The sequence below is a fragment of the Mustela nivalis genome (genome assembly GCF_964662115.1).
Source record: "Mustela nivalis genome assembly, chromosome: 1".
NCBI lineage: Eukaryota > Metazoa > Chordata > Mammalia > Carnivora > Mustelidae > Mustela > Mustela nivalis.
Window position 1 is genome coordinate 113,229,032 of NC_139020.1, and position 17,990 is coordinate 113,247,021.

General features: G+C 42.6%; 1 long non-coding RNA gene across 1 annotated transcript; it reads left to right on the forward strand.

Annotated features, from left to right (window-relative positions):
- Positions 1 to 1,519: 1,519 nt before the first annotated feature.
- On the forward strand, positions 1,520 to 4,490 carry LOC309847903. The gene is made up of 2 exons (XR_014302713.1): positions 1,520 to 1,777; positions 4,067 to 4,490. It is a non-coding gene; the product is annotated as an uncharacterized lncRNA (long non-coding RNA).
- The last annotated feature ends 13,500 nt before the right edge of the window (positions 4,491 to 17,990 follow it).

The following is a 17,990-nucleotide window of genomic DNA, read 5'->3' on the forward strand; positions in this document are numbered from 1 at the left end:
GGAAGCAAAGCATCTATAATTAATATAAGATGACAAAAGGGGTTTCAGTAGTCTAAGGAGGAAAGGGCTTACAAAGCAGCACAGACCATCAAAGAATAGATGTGTAGGGCACCTAGGGGCCTCAGTCAGTTAAATATCAGACTCCCGATTTCCTCTCAGGTCATGATCTCAGGGTTGGGTATTGAGTCCTACATCCAACTCCATGCTGGGTGTGGAGCCTGCATAAGATTCTCCCTATCTCTCTGCCCCTCCCTCCCTTAAAGCGAGAGAGAGAGAGAAAGCGTGAGAAAGAACAGATGTGTATTTTCTCATACTTCTGGAGTCTGGAAGACGAAGGTGTCAGCAGCTCTGTTTCTTCTGAGGTCTCTTCCCTGACTCGCAGATGGTCACATTCTGGCTGTGTCCTCAGACAATCCCTTCTCTTTGTGCTCACATCCCTAGTGTCTGTGTATCCAAATGTCGTCTTCTTACAAGGACACCACCCCCAGAATGGATTAGGGCTCACCTTAACCATCTCATCTTAACTCACCCTACATCATCACTTTAAAGGCCCAAGTTCCCCCAGGGGTGCCTGGCTGGCTCAGTCCAGAGAGCATGTGACTCTTGGTCTTGGGTCATGAGTTCAAGCCTCACATTGGGTGTAGAGATTACTTAAACAAAAACATAATTTTAAAAAATAAAATAAAAAATAAAGGTCTGATCTCCAAGCACCATGATGTTCTGAGGCTTGGGATCAGGGCCTTCACACATAATTCAAATCACGTAAATTCATTTCAGCCCAAAACATTTAGTGACAGAAAATGCTTCATGAGGGAGGTGACACATAGCTGATTCTAGAAGGATGGTGAAGAATGGAAAATGAAAGGAGAAAGAAGGACGCAGCATATATATACTAAGGCCTAGCAACAAGAGAGAAGCTGCAGCATGTTTCGGGGAAGCATTTAAGTATTAGAGTAGGACCAGGGCAAGGGATGGAGAGAAGCCTGTCTCTCCCTCTTCCACTCTCCCTGCTAGTGTTCCCTCTCTCACTATGTCTCTTTGTCACATAAATAAATAAAATCGTAAAAAAAAAAAAAAAAAAAAAAAACCAGTCCAAGTTTAATTCTTAAATATTGTCACAACCTGAGGAAAAAAGATCTAGGCACAGTTGCCAGCTAAAAAGGGGGGGGAGGGGCACCGATGTTGGGTTAAACGGTACTTTATTGGGAAAGAAAAATCCCCCCCCTGCCGTGTTTGTTTCTAACTAAGTGGATTGACATGCATTCAACATTTCAAATTCAACATTACTCAGCTTTGGTTTTGTCATTCTATTTTATGTGAAACTCTTATTTCAAAATGCGGCTTTTCTCAGAAAAGTGCCATGCATTCTGCTGTAGCCATCCTGAATGGAAGTCGCTCATCAGCACCTGCCGTGAGACCAGCGGGAGGCACGCATGGGGCAGGTGGCGCTCCGCCCCCTCAGGTGCAACCTCTTGTAAATAGAAGCTCTCCTGGTCTGACAACACCAGCAAGGGTCCAGTTTCCCTGTGGCTGTGAGTCTGACGCCAATGCTAAGGACGGTGAACTTTTAAAAACAACCTCTCCTTTCTTCTCTAATCTGGCAGATAAACAGTGCTCAAGCCAGGAACCAATCAAGTGGAGGAGAGTGTGGCTAAATCAAATGAACTGAACTTCACTTTCTCTGATATGAGTGCCTGGAACCTCTTGACGGGTGCAAGGATCTATGGGACAGGCTGTTTTGGAGAGCGCGGAGGAGGGGGCTGTCCCAGGGCCTGAGGTACAACATCAAAGAGGGCATGAAGGAAAGGGGGGGGGGTCCTCTTATGTTACTCCCTTCCTCCCAGCAACTACCCCCGAACCTCAAAAAGCCTAAGAGCCAGGCCATCAGTATCACTCTCCCATTAGAGCACTCCCAGGTAAGGTTGGAAAATACCCGCGTTGGAAGAGATTTTTGAGACTTTAAGTACAAAAGTTTCATTTTACTGATGGGAAAACTGAGGTCTGGAGGAGGAAAGAGGCTTTTGCCAAGGTGATAGCCAGCTGGTGGCAGAGCTGGTAATGGAACCCGAGGTCCCCTCGACATCACTCCCATGCTTTCCAAATTGTGTCTTGACCTCCAAGTACTAGTTCCCCTCCTAGTTTTTCTATTGTTCACAGAAGTCCTTTTTCTCTCAGTTAATGACAGTGGGAACCTAAGAGTCCTTGTTAACTATTCTTTTTTTTTTTTTTTTTAAGATTTTATTTACTTATTTGAGAGAGAGAGCTCATGAGCAGTGGCGAGAGGCAGATGGAGAGGGAGAAGCAGACTTCCCACTGCTTCCCACAGAGCCAGGAGCCCAATTTGGGGCTCCATCCCAGGACCCTGGGGTCATAACCAGAGCTGAAGGCAGACACCCAACTGACTGAGCCACCCAGGTGCCCCTAACTATTCTTCTTCTTCATGCCACGTTTCCAGTGAATGAATCCTGCTGGATCTTACTGTAAAATACCTTGTTCTCTCTTCCAGTGGCTATCACCCTTGGCAGCAATACTTCAGTCCTGTGTCCTGCTGGTCTCCTGCCTCTGACCTATCTTTAACTGGTCCAGTAGGCAGCTAACACATTGACAGTAGCTGACAGTTGTCACACACATACGTGCTATCATTTTTTAAAAGGTTTTACTTATTTATTTGACAGAGAGAGAGAGATCACAAGTATGCAGAGAGGCAGGCAGAGAGAGAGAGGGGGGGGGAAGCAGGCTCCCCGCTGAGCAGAGAGCCTGATGCGGGGCTGGATCCCAGGACCCTGAGATCATGACCTGAGCCGAAGGCAGAGCTTAGCCCACTGAGCCACCCAGGCACCTCTATATGTGTTATCACTGCTCTAAGAGCTCTACTTTTACTATCTCATATACCGTCATAAAGCGTTAATAAAAAAAAAAAAAGCTGGACGCTTTTATTACCCTCTTTTATAGATAAGAAAACTGAAGCACAGGGCAGTCAGATAATATCTCTAAGATTGTACAGTTACCACCTGGCAATACTGGGATTAAAAAAAAAAAAAAACAGGTTGGTGTCAAAGTTCAAATTCCTAACTGCTATGTCTTATTGCCTTCTTCTGAGGCACCATGTCACACCTCTGCTCAAGAACCTTCAACGGCAAGGGTGCCTGGGTGGCTCAGTGGGTTAAAGCCTCTGCCTTCAGCTCAGGTCATGATCCCCATGTCCTGGGATCGAGCCCCACATTGGGCTCTCTGCTCAGCAGGGAGCCTGCTTTCTCATCTCTCTCTGCCTGCCTCTCTGCCTACTTGTGATCTCTGTCTGTCAAATAAATAAATAAAATCTTTAAAAAAAAAAAAAGAACCTTCAGCGGCTCCCCTGTGCCACTGCGGAGAATTCAGAGTCCTAATTTGGCATTCAAAGCACTGACTATTTTGGCTCTCTGTAGCCTTGATGGAACTTAATTAATTTCTCTGGGTCTCAATTACCTGCTCTATTGGTTGAGGATGATCATAATAGTAACCATATCATGGGGCTGTGGGGAGGACTGAACAAGGTCACCCAAGCAAAAAGAACTTACTTGGGTGCCTAGCACAATGTGAGGCTTGATCAATGTTAGCTGTCACGGAGTTATTTTGGGACCCTCTTTCTCACAACTTCTTCATGGGCCCCTGTGACCAGGATGTTGCTACAGATGATCGGTGCTTGTTGCTGAACTGAGTGCTGGTGTAATGCTCCCAAGCTAGAAGTTGTCCCCATTCCCATATGCCCATCCTGGTGGCCCTTCTTCAGCCGCCCTCCCCCACTGTGATCTGAAGTTCTGAAACACTTACTCCCTCCACATCCTCCTTCTCCTCACCATCCTCTGTTGACTCCCTTGTTATATATTTATCAAGTGCCTATCTAATAAGAACAGAAATCCTATCTGGCATGAGACTTTACAAAAGGCTTCAAATTACAAGCCTGCCTCTGTAAATCTTTACAAAAGCCTGGGACATCGAGCGTGGGTCCCAGGGACTGTGGGCAGCAAGATGGTGACGCAGGTGGGAGCCCATCTTCAAGAAGCCTACAGCCTTGCTCTCTCCACAGGGGATGACCGTCCAGGGCAGACAGTGGCCAGGCTGGGCAGAGCGGATGAGAGACAGTGCCATCACTTTCCAGGCCGGGCCGGCTTCCATCTAGGCAGACCCATGTGTCACCAGGCAGTGCTGGGAGAGTGGGAGGGACACTACCCACCCTCGATGAAAGGAGGCTGTCAGACACAAAAGCTGCTTGCTCTCCAGCTATGCAGACCTCACCAGAAGATCCTTGATGTCACCATCAGCTGAAAGAGCAACCCTGGGAGAAATGGGGACTGTTCTCGTCCCAGCTAGGCGAGGTGACCAGGTCTGCCCGGGGTTATCCTCTTCCAAGCACAGCTGAAGGCCACGTGGCACTATCTCCCAACCTCCACTTGGTTTTTCTGAGAAAGCTGACTGAACTTTCATGGTAATAAATTACTACATTATCTTGAGCTTTTTAGTTGAATGGGGTCGATTTTGCTCTCACGTATCTTCTGCCTTCCTTCCACGGGCCGGTGAGGGAACAGGTGTCTGGCAAGGGTTTGGAAAGGGCCCAGGAGCTGCTGCAGAGACACTGCGCCAACAGACCACGAGTGGGGTGAGGGGATCCCTGCTGCAGAGACGGTGGGATAGCCCTTGGGGTTCTTCTGCCTCACCATCCTGTTGTTGGTACCATCGCAGTTGTAATTCTCTGTGCCAGAGAAATCAGTGTCCCAGCGAGGCTGGCAATAGCTCACAGTTTTACCGAGACGTTTACTCTGACTCGGAAATATCACTCCTCGGAATCCATCCTAAAGACACACAGGCAAAAATTCAGAAAGTCAGTAATCTACCCAGGCCAGTCACTGCACCACTACTGGTAGCAGAGGACTGAAAACCGCCCACCCAGTGCAATGGGGGCCCCGGAGCATCAGCTAGGGTTGGGACATGCTGGGGCACTCTACAACGGCACAGGGAGTCGAGGGGTATCCCTACATTGCTGGGGGGAGGTGGGGGGGTGGATCGCCAGGAAGCATCCCTAAGTGAAAAACGCCAGGGGAAGAAATTGATTGCAGTGTGCTGTTACAGGGGAAGGATGCATGAATAGATTTTATATGCTGACTTAGTTGCAGGAAAAGAAGAAGATAGACCACGACAATTTTTTAAAGGTTATACGTTCGTAGGCAACGGGGACCCGAGTAAGGACTAGATGGAAGGTCGCCTTTTCTAAATATATCTTATTTGGTAGATTTCTTTTGATGTTTGTAGATATATTAGAAAATCATAAAACAAAATTTAGCTTTGGCATAATTTGAACAAAACCAAACAAGCCAACTTGTTTTATGGAGTTGGTGGCATAAATACACAGCAAGTGGCTTTTTCAATGACCTTGAAACTCAGGAAAAGTCTTCTCCCTGCAGAACGGCCACTCCAAGTACAGGTTGCTCTCAATAACCAGGTGCTGAACCCACGCAGGGTTTGGAGGTGTTTCTCTCTGGTTTGGAGCGTGTCTCCCAGCGCCCTGGGCTCCAACTGCAGATCCGGCAACACCAAGGAAGGCAAAATTCATTCTGCAAGATGCAGGCGCACTTCCTTGTGGCTGCCTCTACTGAGAAGCTTGGTCCTTTGTTCTTACCTGTTTATTCACTATACTATTTTTTTTTAAAGTTTTTTTTTATTGTAATTCCAGTGTAATTAACAGAGTGTTACATTAGTTTCAGGAATACAATATAGGGACTCAACAATTCCACACATCACCCAGCTCTCATCAGGATAATTGTGTTCTTTTAAACCCATTACCTATTTCACCCATACCACCCCCCCCCCACCTCTCCTGTGGTGGCCATCAGTTTTTTCTCTGCAGCTAAGAGTGTTTCTTGGTCTGTCTCTTTCTTTCTCTCTCTTTTTTTTTCCTTTGCCCATCTGTTTTGTTTCTTAAATTCCACATAAGTGAGATCATACGGTATTTATCTTTCTCTGACGTATTTGGCCTAGCACTATACCCTTTAGCCCCAACCATGTTTTTGTAAGGACAAGATTTCATTCTTTTTTATTTTAATTTTTTAAAAGATTCTATATATTTATTTGACAGAGACACAGCGAGAAAGGGAACACAAGCAGGGGGAGTGGGAGAGGGAGAAGCAGGCTTCCTGCCAAGAAGGGAGCCTGACCTGGGGTTTGATTCCAGAACCCCAGGATCATGACCTGAGCTGAGGGGAGACGCCTGACAACTGAGCCACCCAGGTGCCCCTCATTCTTTCTTTATAGCTGAGTTATATTCCAGACTGTGTGTGTGCGTGTGCGTGTGCGCACCACACCTTCTTTATCCATTCATCTATCAGTGGACATTTGGGCTGCTTCCATAATTTGACTATCTTAAATAATGCTGCAGTAAACATAAGGGTGAATGTACCCCTCTGAGTTATTAGTGTTATTGTATTTTGGGGGTAAATACCCAGTTTACTGCACAAGTATTAAGTGTCTGCTATGTGTGTGTGTGTTTGAGTGTACCACATGACAACATAAAGCCTTTTTTTTTTTTTAAGATTTTATTTATGTATTTGTCAGAGAGAGAGGAAGAGAGCACAAGCAGGGGGAGCGCCAGGCAGCGGGAGAAGCAGGCTTCCCCCTGAGCAAGGAGCCTGATGCAGGACTTGATCCCAGGACCCTGAGACAGAGGTTTTAACCCACTGAGCCACCCACGTGCCCCTTAAGTGTGATTTTTTTTTTTTAAAGATTTTATTTATTTATTTGACAGACAGAGATCACAAGCTGCCAGAGAGGCAGGCAGAGAGAGAGGAGGAAGCAGGCTCCCTGCAAAGCCGAGAGCCTGACACGGGGCTTGATCCCAGGGCCCTGGGATCATGACCCGAGCCGAAAGCAGAGGCTTTAACCCACTGAGCCACCCAGGCGCCCCGCCATGAGTGTGATTTTTAAAAAAACTATATGCATCTGTTTCTCCTCCTTCCTCCTCTCTTTAAGGCTACAAACCTCCAACGAGGCAATCTTCATGGCCTTTCTTTTCTCTCGCAGGTGCCTAACTCCGTGTCAGGCACATTGTATTCCCTCAAAAAATGTTTACTGCCTTGAAAATGTATCCAGCAAGAGCCAGTTATATGATGAGGAGGACCCAAGTTTCCTGCAAAAAGGTGAAACTGGCAGGCCACACTTTCTTCCCTCTAACCTCTCATTTCATCTTTATTTCCGCCAGCCTTGTTCAGAACTTGGACATAGCACTCCCCTAAACTGTTGCCCTGATTTGGCTCTCTCTTTAATTCCAGATTAATCACCAAACAAGATCACTTGTTTAGCACCATTGCTCCTCACTGGGAAAAGGCAGTGATTTGAATTCCTTAGCCTTGCACGCAGGGCCCTTTGAGATTTGACCGTATGCATCCTTTCTAAGATTCTTTCATATTCCCTGTACATACCCACCCATCGGCTAGGAGGGCTTACTCAGTCTTGACCCAATGTGTCTGATAGATCCATTTATTCATGCTTGGGCTATTATATCCAGAAAGCTATCTCCCTGTCTCATTCCCAGATGGTACCCAACCTTCAAGGCCCCATTCCTTTCCCCACTCTGACTATCCCTGCCTCGCCAGCCAGTTGTCTTTCCCTCCTGTAAACTCCAATGCCAAGTCTGTATTTCTTGTTATATGTGGCCTTTTACCCTTGATTAGCTCCCTTATATTCGCTCAGGTTTTACTTTCTCAGCTACTCTGTGAGTTCCTCAGAAACTGTGCACATCATTTATCTCTCTAGGTGTCTACCCACAGGGCCTGCCTGGAATGTGTACTTGATGATTTCTTTTCTATGGACTGATTTTGTAATCACTGTGAGGTCTGAACTCCTTAACGTGGCCTACAGGCCCCATATGTGTTAACCTTCTTCAGCCTCATTCAATTCTCCTTTCCCTTAATACTTTATAGCTAGCCACCCCCAGTATCCATCAGTTCCTTAAGCACACCAGCCAAGACATCTCATGCCACTTCCTCCGCCTGAATATTTGGTTCCTCTTTTGTGTCTTGGTGACTCTTACCCAACCTTTGGGTCTGAACCCAGGCATTGCTTCCTAAACTCCAGCAAAACCACAGGTCAGTAAGGTGGGGGCAGTCAAATGCAGCATAGTGTGTGCGTGTTTGGCAAGAGGAAATGAGAAATATCCACATCCAACCATTCATAGGCTCTCTCCACCTTCCTCTTTTCCCCTAGAACACTTTAGGGGGCAGCCTTGTGAAATTACTCACAGGACCCCTGTGAGGGGGTCTTTCTTTTGCTTCAGTGTTTTTGTGCGCACTTTTCATTCAGCCTGGATTCCATTGAATCTGCCACTACTTTTCTTCACCTAATTAACTCCTATTCATCCTTCAATGCCCAGCCTAGGAGTCTATAAAGTGGGAATGGTAGTAGTAGTTTCCACCTCAGAGGATTGTTGTGGGAAGACTTCTTGGTATATAGATATATATAGATAGATAGACAGAAAGATAGATAATATAGATATAGATATATCAAGCACTTACTATATATATCTAATGTATGTATATCTAGTATAGATATATATTTATCTAGTGTATATATATCTATGTCTAGATATATATCTATATCATTATATCTATATCTAGACATAGATATAGATATATCTAGCTATCTCCATATCTATAGATATCTAGATATCTCTATACTATATAGATATATATCTATATATACTATATAATAATATAATTACATAAATAATGTATTTATATATAGATATATATCTATAATAGAGATATATATAGTATATAATAGATATAGATATGATGTATCTATATATAGTAACATTATATCTAGATTTAGATATATGTATCTAGATATATCTAGATCTAGATATAATGTATCTATATGTACAGTAAGTGCTTGATAATTTTTAGTTATTATTATGATTATTAGCACTAACATCATCTTCTCTTTCATCATTATTATCAGTATATATGTTACTTATATACAGGGTCATGCCATTTATCATGCTATGCAGTATTGCTTTTCATGTGGTTCTCCCCACTACCGTACGAACTCCTTGTTGACTGAATGGTCCTCAAGTAACTAGGTCATTCTACCAGCCCTGGAGAAGCATCAATAATCAAAACTCAGAGCTGCAGAAATCCTCTGAGGGCTGTGAAAAGGCAAACATCAACTGGATGAAAAGGCTGTGGGAAAAGGAACAAATAAATAAGCTTAAAAAGACCAACCACAGGACTCTTCTTCACCACTGGTGGGAGTACAAGTTGACACAACCTTATTTTGCAGGGAGATTTGATTCTTAGAACTAAAATTTTAAGTGTGCATACCCTTTGACCAAGCAATATCACTTTTCGGAATCCATTCAATAAAACACTTACTCAATTTTGTGAAGGTAGATGATACCGTTGACAATTCCAACATTATTTGTAAAATAAAAAATTGGAAATAGCCCAAATGCTTATCAAAAGGGAACTACTTAAATTCCTCGTGAGATTATGGGCAGCCATACAATGAAATACTATGCAGCTGTTGTGAAAAGAAGGTAAAGTTGTATGTATGCCCTAAAGCTAGAAGTCCATAATACATAATTAAAGTGGTCAACTTTGTTGAGGTGTAATACAATAAAATTCACCAACATTAAGTAAGTTCACTATTAGATGACTTTTAACAAAAGTATACTGTCGTGGGACCACAACCACCACAATCATAATGTTGATAAAAGACATCCATCACCCTAGAAGTTTACTTTGAAACATGTCATGGTCATTCTACACACTCATCCTCTGGTCCCTGGGCACCATTGGTCATCTTCTTTTTATTACTATGGTTTTTTACATGTCTAGAATTTCATATGAAATTCTAGAATTTGTCTCAAGTCTGGCTCCTTTCACTTAGCATAATGCTGTGGAGATTCATTCATGTTGTTGCCTACCATTCGTTCATTATTTTTTATTGCTGAGTAGTGTTCCATTGTGAGGCTGTATCACAATTTATGGATGGACATTTGGGTTATTTCCAGCTTTTGCTGATTATGAAAAATCCACTCTAAGTGTTCATATGCATTTTCACTTAATTAAATTTTATTTCAAAATAATTATAGATTCACATGCAGTTGTAAGAAGTTATACAGAGAGATCCTTTTATACAATTTCTGTCAGTGGTACCATTTTGTGGGTCTGGAGAGATGATCACCATGAGGATACTGACATGGGTATAGTCAGGATACAGAACATCTCCACCCCCACAGGGCCACTTTTGTTGCCCTGTTAGAGCCACCCTTTGCCACTCTCCAGACTCCCGCAGCCACTAATATCTTCTCCATTTCCATAACTTTGTCATTTCAATACTGTCATGTAGTAGAATCATACAATATATAATGTGGGGGGGATTGACTTTTTCCACACAGAATAATTCTCTGGAGAATCATCCAAGTCTTCGCAAATATCAATAGTTTGTTCCTTTCTATTTACTGAGGACTGTTCCAAGGCGTGGGTGTACCACACTGTGTTCACCACGGTATGTTCAGCCATTCACCAGTGGGGAGGCATCTGGCTTGGTTTCAGTGTGGGGTTACTATAAACAATGTTGCTATGAATCTTTGTGTACAGGTTTTATGTGAGCATGAGCTTTCCTTTCTCTGGGATCAGTGCCCAGGAGAGCAATTGCTGAACTGTAGGATAGTCCTGTGTTCAGGTTTTTGTTTGTTTAGTTTTTCTTTTAGAGACTATTTATTTATTTATTTATTTGAGAGCGAGAGAGTGACTATGGAGGGAGAGATAGAGAGAGGGAGAAAGAATATTTTTTTTTTTTAAGATTTATTTATTGGGGCACCTGGGTGGCTCAGTCAGTTAAACAGCTGCCTTCAGCTCAGGTCATGATCTCAGGGGTCCTGGGATCGAGCCCTACATCGGGCTCCCTGCTCAGCTGAGGGTCTGCTTGTCCCTCCCCCTCTGCAACTCCCATCCACTTGTGCTTTCTCTATCAAATAAATAACATCTTTTTTTTTTTTTTTATGTTATTTAGGGGCACCTGGGTGGCTCAGTGGGTTAAAGCCTCTGCCTTCGGCTCAGGTCATGATCCCAGGGTTCTGGGATCGAGCCCTGCATTGGGATCTCGGCTCAGCAGGGAGCCTGCTTCCCTTCCTCTCTCTCTGCCTACCTCTTTGCCTAGCTGTGATCTCTGTCTGTCAAATAAATAAATAAAATCTTAAAAAAAGAAAAAAGATGTTATTTATTTGACAGAATGAGGGAGAGAAAGAGAACACAAGCAGGGAGAGTGGGAGAGGGAGAAGTAGGCTCCCAGGAGAGCAGAGACCCCAATGCAGGGCTCAATCCCAGGACTGGGATCATTACCTGAACTGATGGCAGACTCTTAACCGACTGAGCCACACAGGCACCCCAGGAGAGAAAATCTGAAGCAAACATTGCACTGAGCATGGTGCCTGACACAGGGCTTGATCCCAAAACTTCAAGATCATCACCCAAGCTGAAACCAAGAGTCAGACACTGAACTTACTAAGCCACCAGTTGCCCCACGTGTTTAGTTTTAAAAGAAACTGATAGATTAGTTTCCAGAGCAGCTGTACCATTTTACATTCTCTCCAGCAACTTATGAATGATTCTGTTTCTCTGGACCATCTCCAGCCACTTACTTCTTTGGTGTTGTCATTTTTATCCTAGCCATTTTATCCTAGCCATTCATTCTGTTAGGTGTGAAGGGATATCTCATTGTACTTTAATTTGAATTTCCCTTACAGCTAATGATGATCTTTTCATGTGCTTACCTACCATCTGTATATCCTCTTCAGGATGTCTGTTCATGTCTTTGCCCATTTTCTAATTGGATTTTTTTTAACAGTTGAGTTTTGAGAGTTCTTTATATATTCTAGAAACTAATTCTTTTTTTAAAAAATGATTTTATTTATTTATTTGACAGAGAGAGAGATCACAAGTAGGCAGAGAGGCAGCAGAGAGAGAGGGGGAAGAAGGCTCCCCGCTGAGCAGAGAGAGCAATGCGGGGACCTGAGATCATGACCTGAGCTGAAGGCTGAGGCTTAACTCACTGAGCCACCCAGGCACACCTAGAAACTAATTCTTTGTCATATATGTAGCTTGTAAATAGTCTCCCACTCATTAGATTGTATTTTCATCCCCTTAACAGCGCCTTTCATAGAACAAATTGTTTTAATGTTGAGGAGGTCCAATGTATCTGTTTTTCCATTCATAGCTTATGTATAGATTTTTAAAATGTGGACATATGTTTCTATTTATCTTGGATAGAAATCTCAGAGTAAAATTGCTGGATCATATGGTAAAGATATAGTTAACATTATTTTTTAAACCCCTGAACTGCTTTCCAAAGTGACTGTACCCTTTCTCATTCCTAGCAGCCAAGTACAAAAGTTCCAGTTGCCCCATATTCTTGCCAACACTTGTCATGGCTAATCTTTTAAAACTCAGCCGTTTAGTGGGTGCATAGTGGTATCTCAGTGTCTTTAATTTGCATCTCCCTAATGACTGATGATGTTGAGCATCTTCTCATGTGCTTATTTACTGCCATATATTTTCTTTGGTGAATTGTCTATTTGAATCTTCAGTCAACTTTTTTTTTTAATGTTTTTTCTTTTTTTTTATTAATTATTTTTATTAACATATAAGGTATTATTTGCCCCAAAGGTACAGGTCTGTGAATTGTCAGGCTTACACACTTCCCAGCACTCACCATAGCACATACCCTCCCCAATGTCCATAACCCAACCACCCTCTCCCTGCCCCCCTCCCCCCATAACCGTCTTTTTGTTTTGTGAGATTAAGAGTCTCTTATGGTTTGCCTCCCTCCCGATCCCATCTTGTTTCATTTTTTCCTTCCCTACCCTACACTCTACAGCACCCCCCATGCCTCTCAATTTCCTCATATTAGGGAGATCACATTTATAATTTTTTTTCTCTGATTGACTTTTTTCATTAAGCATAATACCCTCTAGTTCCCTCCACATCATTGAAAATGGCAAGATTTCATTTTTTTTTGATGGCTGCATAGTATTCCATGGTGTGTGTGTGTGTGTGTGTGTGTGTGTGTGTGTGTATCACCTCTTATTTATCCACTCATCTGTTGATGGATATCTAGGCTCTTTCTACAGTTTGGCTATTGTGGACATTGCTGCTATAAACATTGGAGAATGGTGTGTAGAAAGGGTGCACTGCCCCTTCGGATCACTACATTTGAATCTTTAGGGTAAATACCCAGTAGTGTGATTGCTGGGTCATAGGGTAGTTCTATTTTCAACTTTTTGGGGAAACTCCATGTTGTTTTCCAGAGTTTTGGTCAACTTTTTAAATTGGTTGTATTGTAAGTGGTTGTTGTGAGAATTATTTATATATTCTGGATATAAGCCCTTTGACCAATAAATGTTTTGCCAATATTTTACCCCAGCCTGTGGCTTACCTTTTCATTTTCTTTTTCTTTCTTTCTTTAAGATTTTCTTTCTTTATTTGACAGAGAGGGAGAAAGCATGGCGCAGAGAGCAGCAGCAGGAGAGGGAGAAGCAGACTGTCCGTAGAGTAGGGAGCCTAATGCGGGGCTCGATCCCAGGACCCTGGGATCATGACCTGAACCAAAGGCAGACGCTTAACCAACTGAGCCACCCAGGCATTCCACTTTTTCATTTTCTTAATAGTCTTTTGAAGACCAGAATTTTAAAATTTTGATGAAGTACAATTCATCCTTTTTTCCTGCTTTCTATGGTCTATTGAGTATATTATTATAGTCTCAACCCAAGGTCACAAAAAATACTTATTTTTTTATCCCAGGAACGGTCTATTTCCAGCTCTTACATTCAGGTTTATGGTCCACTTCAAGTTAATTTTTGTATTCCGTAAGAGGTAAGCGTTGAGGCTCATTTGTTTACATATGGTATCAATGATTAGAGTACCACTTGTGGAAGAGTGCCGGTTTCTCAACTCTAAGGATGTTGCCAAACTGCACGATCCATAGGAACAGTCCCTACAGGGCTGCCTTCACTTTAGACACCAACTTCAATTTTAGGGGTTTCCCAAAACCATCTTCAGTTTTGATACTTCCCTGGAATGACTCACAGAACTCAGGAAAGCTCTATTCCTACAATTACAGATTTATTATAGTGAAAGCATACAAATTAGAACCAGCCAAAGCAAGAATTCACAGGCAAATCTGGGATTCCAAATATGAAGCTCCTATCATTGTCAGGAATGTGCTACACTACTGGCATGGATATGGACAGAGCCTGGCCATCCATGGAAACTTACCCTAGCTTTCTATCCAGAGATTTTGTTAGGTTTCATTAGGTAGGCACAATGGATGGAATCATTGCCTGTGTGGTTGAACTCAGTCTCTAGCCCTGTCCTCCCTGGAGGCTGGCCTGATAGCATAGCACCCAGAATCCCAAACCTCTAATCACATAGTTGGCCTTTCTTGCATGGCCAGCTCTTACTCTAAATCATCTTATTAGCATAAAATAGTAGGAGTAGTTCCAAGGCCCACCATGAATAACAAAGACACCCTTCTTGCTCAGAAAATTCCAAGGGTTTAGAGGTTGCTTCCCAGAACTGGGACAAAAGCCAGACCTCTTTTGTGAAGCCACATTTCTTACTACACTGCATCTTTGTCAAAAATAGATCTAAACATGGTTCCTATACAAAGGCTTAGGCTACATATGCATGGGTCTATTTCTTTATTTTATTTATTTATTTGACAGAGAGAGAGAGAGATCACAAGTGGGCAGAGAGGCAGGCAGAGAGAGAGGGGGAAGCAGGCTTCCTGCTGAGCAGAGAGCCCGATGTGGGGCTTGACCCCAGGACCCTGAGATCATGACCTGAGCCAAAGGCGGTGGCTTAACCCACTGAGTCACCCAGGCGCCCACATGGGTCTATTTCTAGACTCTAATCTGTTCCAGATCTATTAGATGGAACTATAGAAACTTTGTATTTTCTATGGAAAATATTTTTGTAATAGTTAATTTTAAAATAATGTGCACATAATACTTCAGTAGTCCGTTAAAAAAAAGGGGGGGGGGGATTTTGAAAGGAATGTTACCTGCCTAGGTAGAAACAAGAAACTAACATAATGGTTGGAATATAATATTGGGAAAATTTTCCAGCAAATAGAGCAAGAGGTAGAAAATAAGAGAGAAAAGATAAGAAATAGAGTACTAGTTTGGAAGGTCTTGCATCCAAATTGCAGTATTTTCAGAAAGAGAGAAGAGGAGACAAGGGGTGGGGAGAGGACTATCAATGATATAATTCAGAAACAGAAGGAAGGGCTGCCAGATTGAAGCACTCCTAAGTGGCCAGTACCATTTTAGGGACCAAGAGATTTCACTACTTCCAGAGCGGATAAAAAAGTGGGTTGTATACAAAGCTAAGGAACCAGAACGGCTTCTGATTTCTAATCAGCAACACTAGAAACCAAATTAGTAAGAATGATTTGAAATTCTGGGGATGCCTGGGTGGCTTAGTCAGTTGGGTTCAGGTCATGATCCTGAGGTCCTGGGATTGAGTCCTACATTGGGCTTCCTGTTCAGTGGGAAGCCTGCTTCTCCCTCTGCCTGCTGCTCCCCCTGCTTGTGTTCACTCTCTCTCTTCCCCTACAACAACAAATAAATAGAATCTTAAAAAAAAAAAAAAAAAAGCCGAAGAAGGCTTTGAAATTCTGGAGGATGTCATTTCCAATCTAGAAATCTATACATAGCCACACTAACTATCAAGTATGAAGTCAACAAAACCAAAAGACAACTGACAGAATGGGAGAAGATATTTGCAAATGATATATCAGATAAAGGGCTAGTATCCAAAATCTATAAAGAATTATTCAAACTCAACACCCAAAGAACAAATAATCCAATCAAGAAATGTGCAGAGGACATGAACAGACATTTCTGCAAAGAACATCTGAGTGGCCAACAGACACTTGAAAAGATGTTCAACATCACTCAGCATCAGGGAAATAAAAATCAAAACCACAATAAGACACCACCTCATGCTAATCGGAATGGCTAAAATTAACAAGTCAGGAAATGACAGATGTTGGTGAGGATGCAGAGAAAAGGGAACCCTCCTACACTGTTGGTGGTAATGCAAGCTGGTGCAGCCACTCTGGAATACAATATGGAGGTTCCTCAAGAAGTTGAAAATAGAGCTACCCTATGACCCAGCAACTGCACTACCGGGTATTTACCCCAAAGATAAAAATGTAGTGATCCGAAAGGGCATGTGCACCCCAGTGTTTATAGCTGCAATGTCCACAATGGCCAAGCTATGGAAAGAGCCCAAGTGTCTTTTGACAGATGAATGGATCAAGAAGAGGATATATATATATATATATATATATATCCTATATATATATATATAGGAATATTATGCAGCCATCAAAAATGAAAGCTTGCTATTTGCAAGACGTGGATGGAACTAGAAGGTATTATGCTAAGCAAAATAAGTCAATCAGAGCAAGATAATTATTATTATTTTTTTTTTTTTTAGAGAAAGATAATTATCATATGATCTCCCTGATATGTGGAATTTAAGAAACAAGGCAGAGGATCAGAGGGGAAGAGAGGAAAAAATGAAACAAGATGAAACCAGAGAGGGAGACAACCATAAGAGAGACTCTTAATTTTAGGAAACAAACTGAGGGTTGCTAGAAGGGAGGGGAGAGGGGAGGTAGGGTAACTGGGTGATTGACATTGGGGAGGGTATGTGTTATAATGAGCCCTGGGTATTATATAAGACTAATGAATCACAGACCTGTACCCCTGAAATAAATAATACATTATATGCTAATTAATTGAATTTAAATTTTAAAAACCCCACCCAAACTGTAAGAAAAAAAAAAAGAAAGAAAAAAAAGGAAGGAAAGAAAGAGAAAAGAAAAGAAAAAGAGGTTGAGTTTGCAACAGAAAAATAAAATCAAGTATGAGAGTAAAAACAGTATTTTCAAGTCTGTAAAGTCAAAATTTTTCCTATTGTGCACCCTTTCTCAAAAAGCTCCTGGACAATATACTCTACTAAAAAATAAAGCAAATCAAGGAGAATGATTTAAAATAGCAGAGAGAAGAAGAGATTTCCCTGGAGGATGAGAAGGGAAATCCCATAATAGCTGTGTACCAGATATAGAGAGCAACCATTCCATTTGGGGAAGTGTGACTCAAGAAACAAATCTTATAGGAACTCTCGCCATCAAAATCCCCACTAACATTACACCCTCATTTAAACTGGAGGACCGGTTTATCTGTATTTGTCATGCCTTCACCATGTATTGAGGAAATTCCTGCCCATCTTTCTATCCCTTGCTGCTAGAAACAGCTGAGAACATTCATTTCCCCCCAAATTCCCATTTCTGCAGGGTTCTGCTTTGACCTACCCTTGAGAGGTACACGTAAGCTATGGTCCCCTTAGAAGCAGAAAATACAAAGCATCACTCTCCCTCTGCCTCCATTTCTATAAGGTGTTCAGCACAGGGCCCATACTGCAGATGTCCCCAATGCCCAGGCACAGGTAAGCCCTCTCTGCTAGGGACTTACTTACCTTATAAACTTAAGTTCTTTATTCATCATTGCCCCATCCAAGGCCCTGTACCCAATTCAGTACTTGTAATTTTGAACTCATAATCTTTTTTTTTTTTTTTTAAAGTAGTCTCCACATCCAGTGTTGGCTTGAGTTCATGACCCTGAGATCGAGAGTCCCATGCTCTATCAACTGGGCCAGCCTGGTGTCCCTAAACTCATAATCTTTTTTTTTTTTTTAAGATTTTGTTTATTTATTTGACAGATAGAGATCACAAGCAGGCAGAGAGGCAGGCAGAGAGAGAGGGGGAAGCAGGCTCCCCGCTGAGCAGAGAGCCCGATGTGGGGCTCGATCCCAGGACCCTGAGATCATGACCTGAGCGAAAGGCAGAGGCTTTAAGCCACTGAGCCACCCAGGTGCCCCCCTAAACTCATA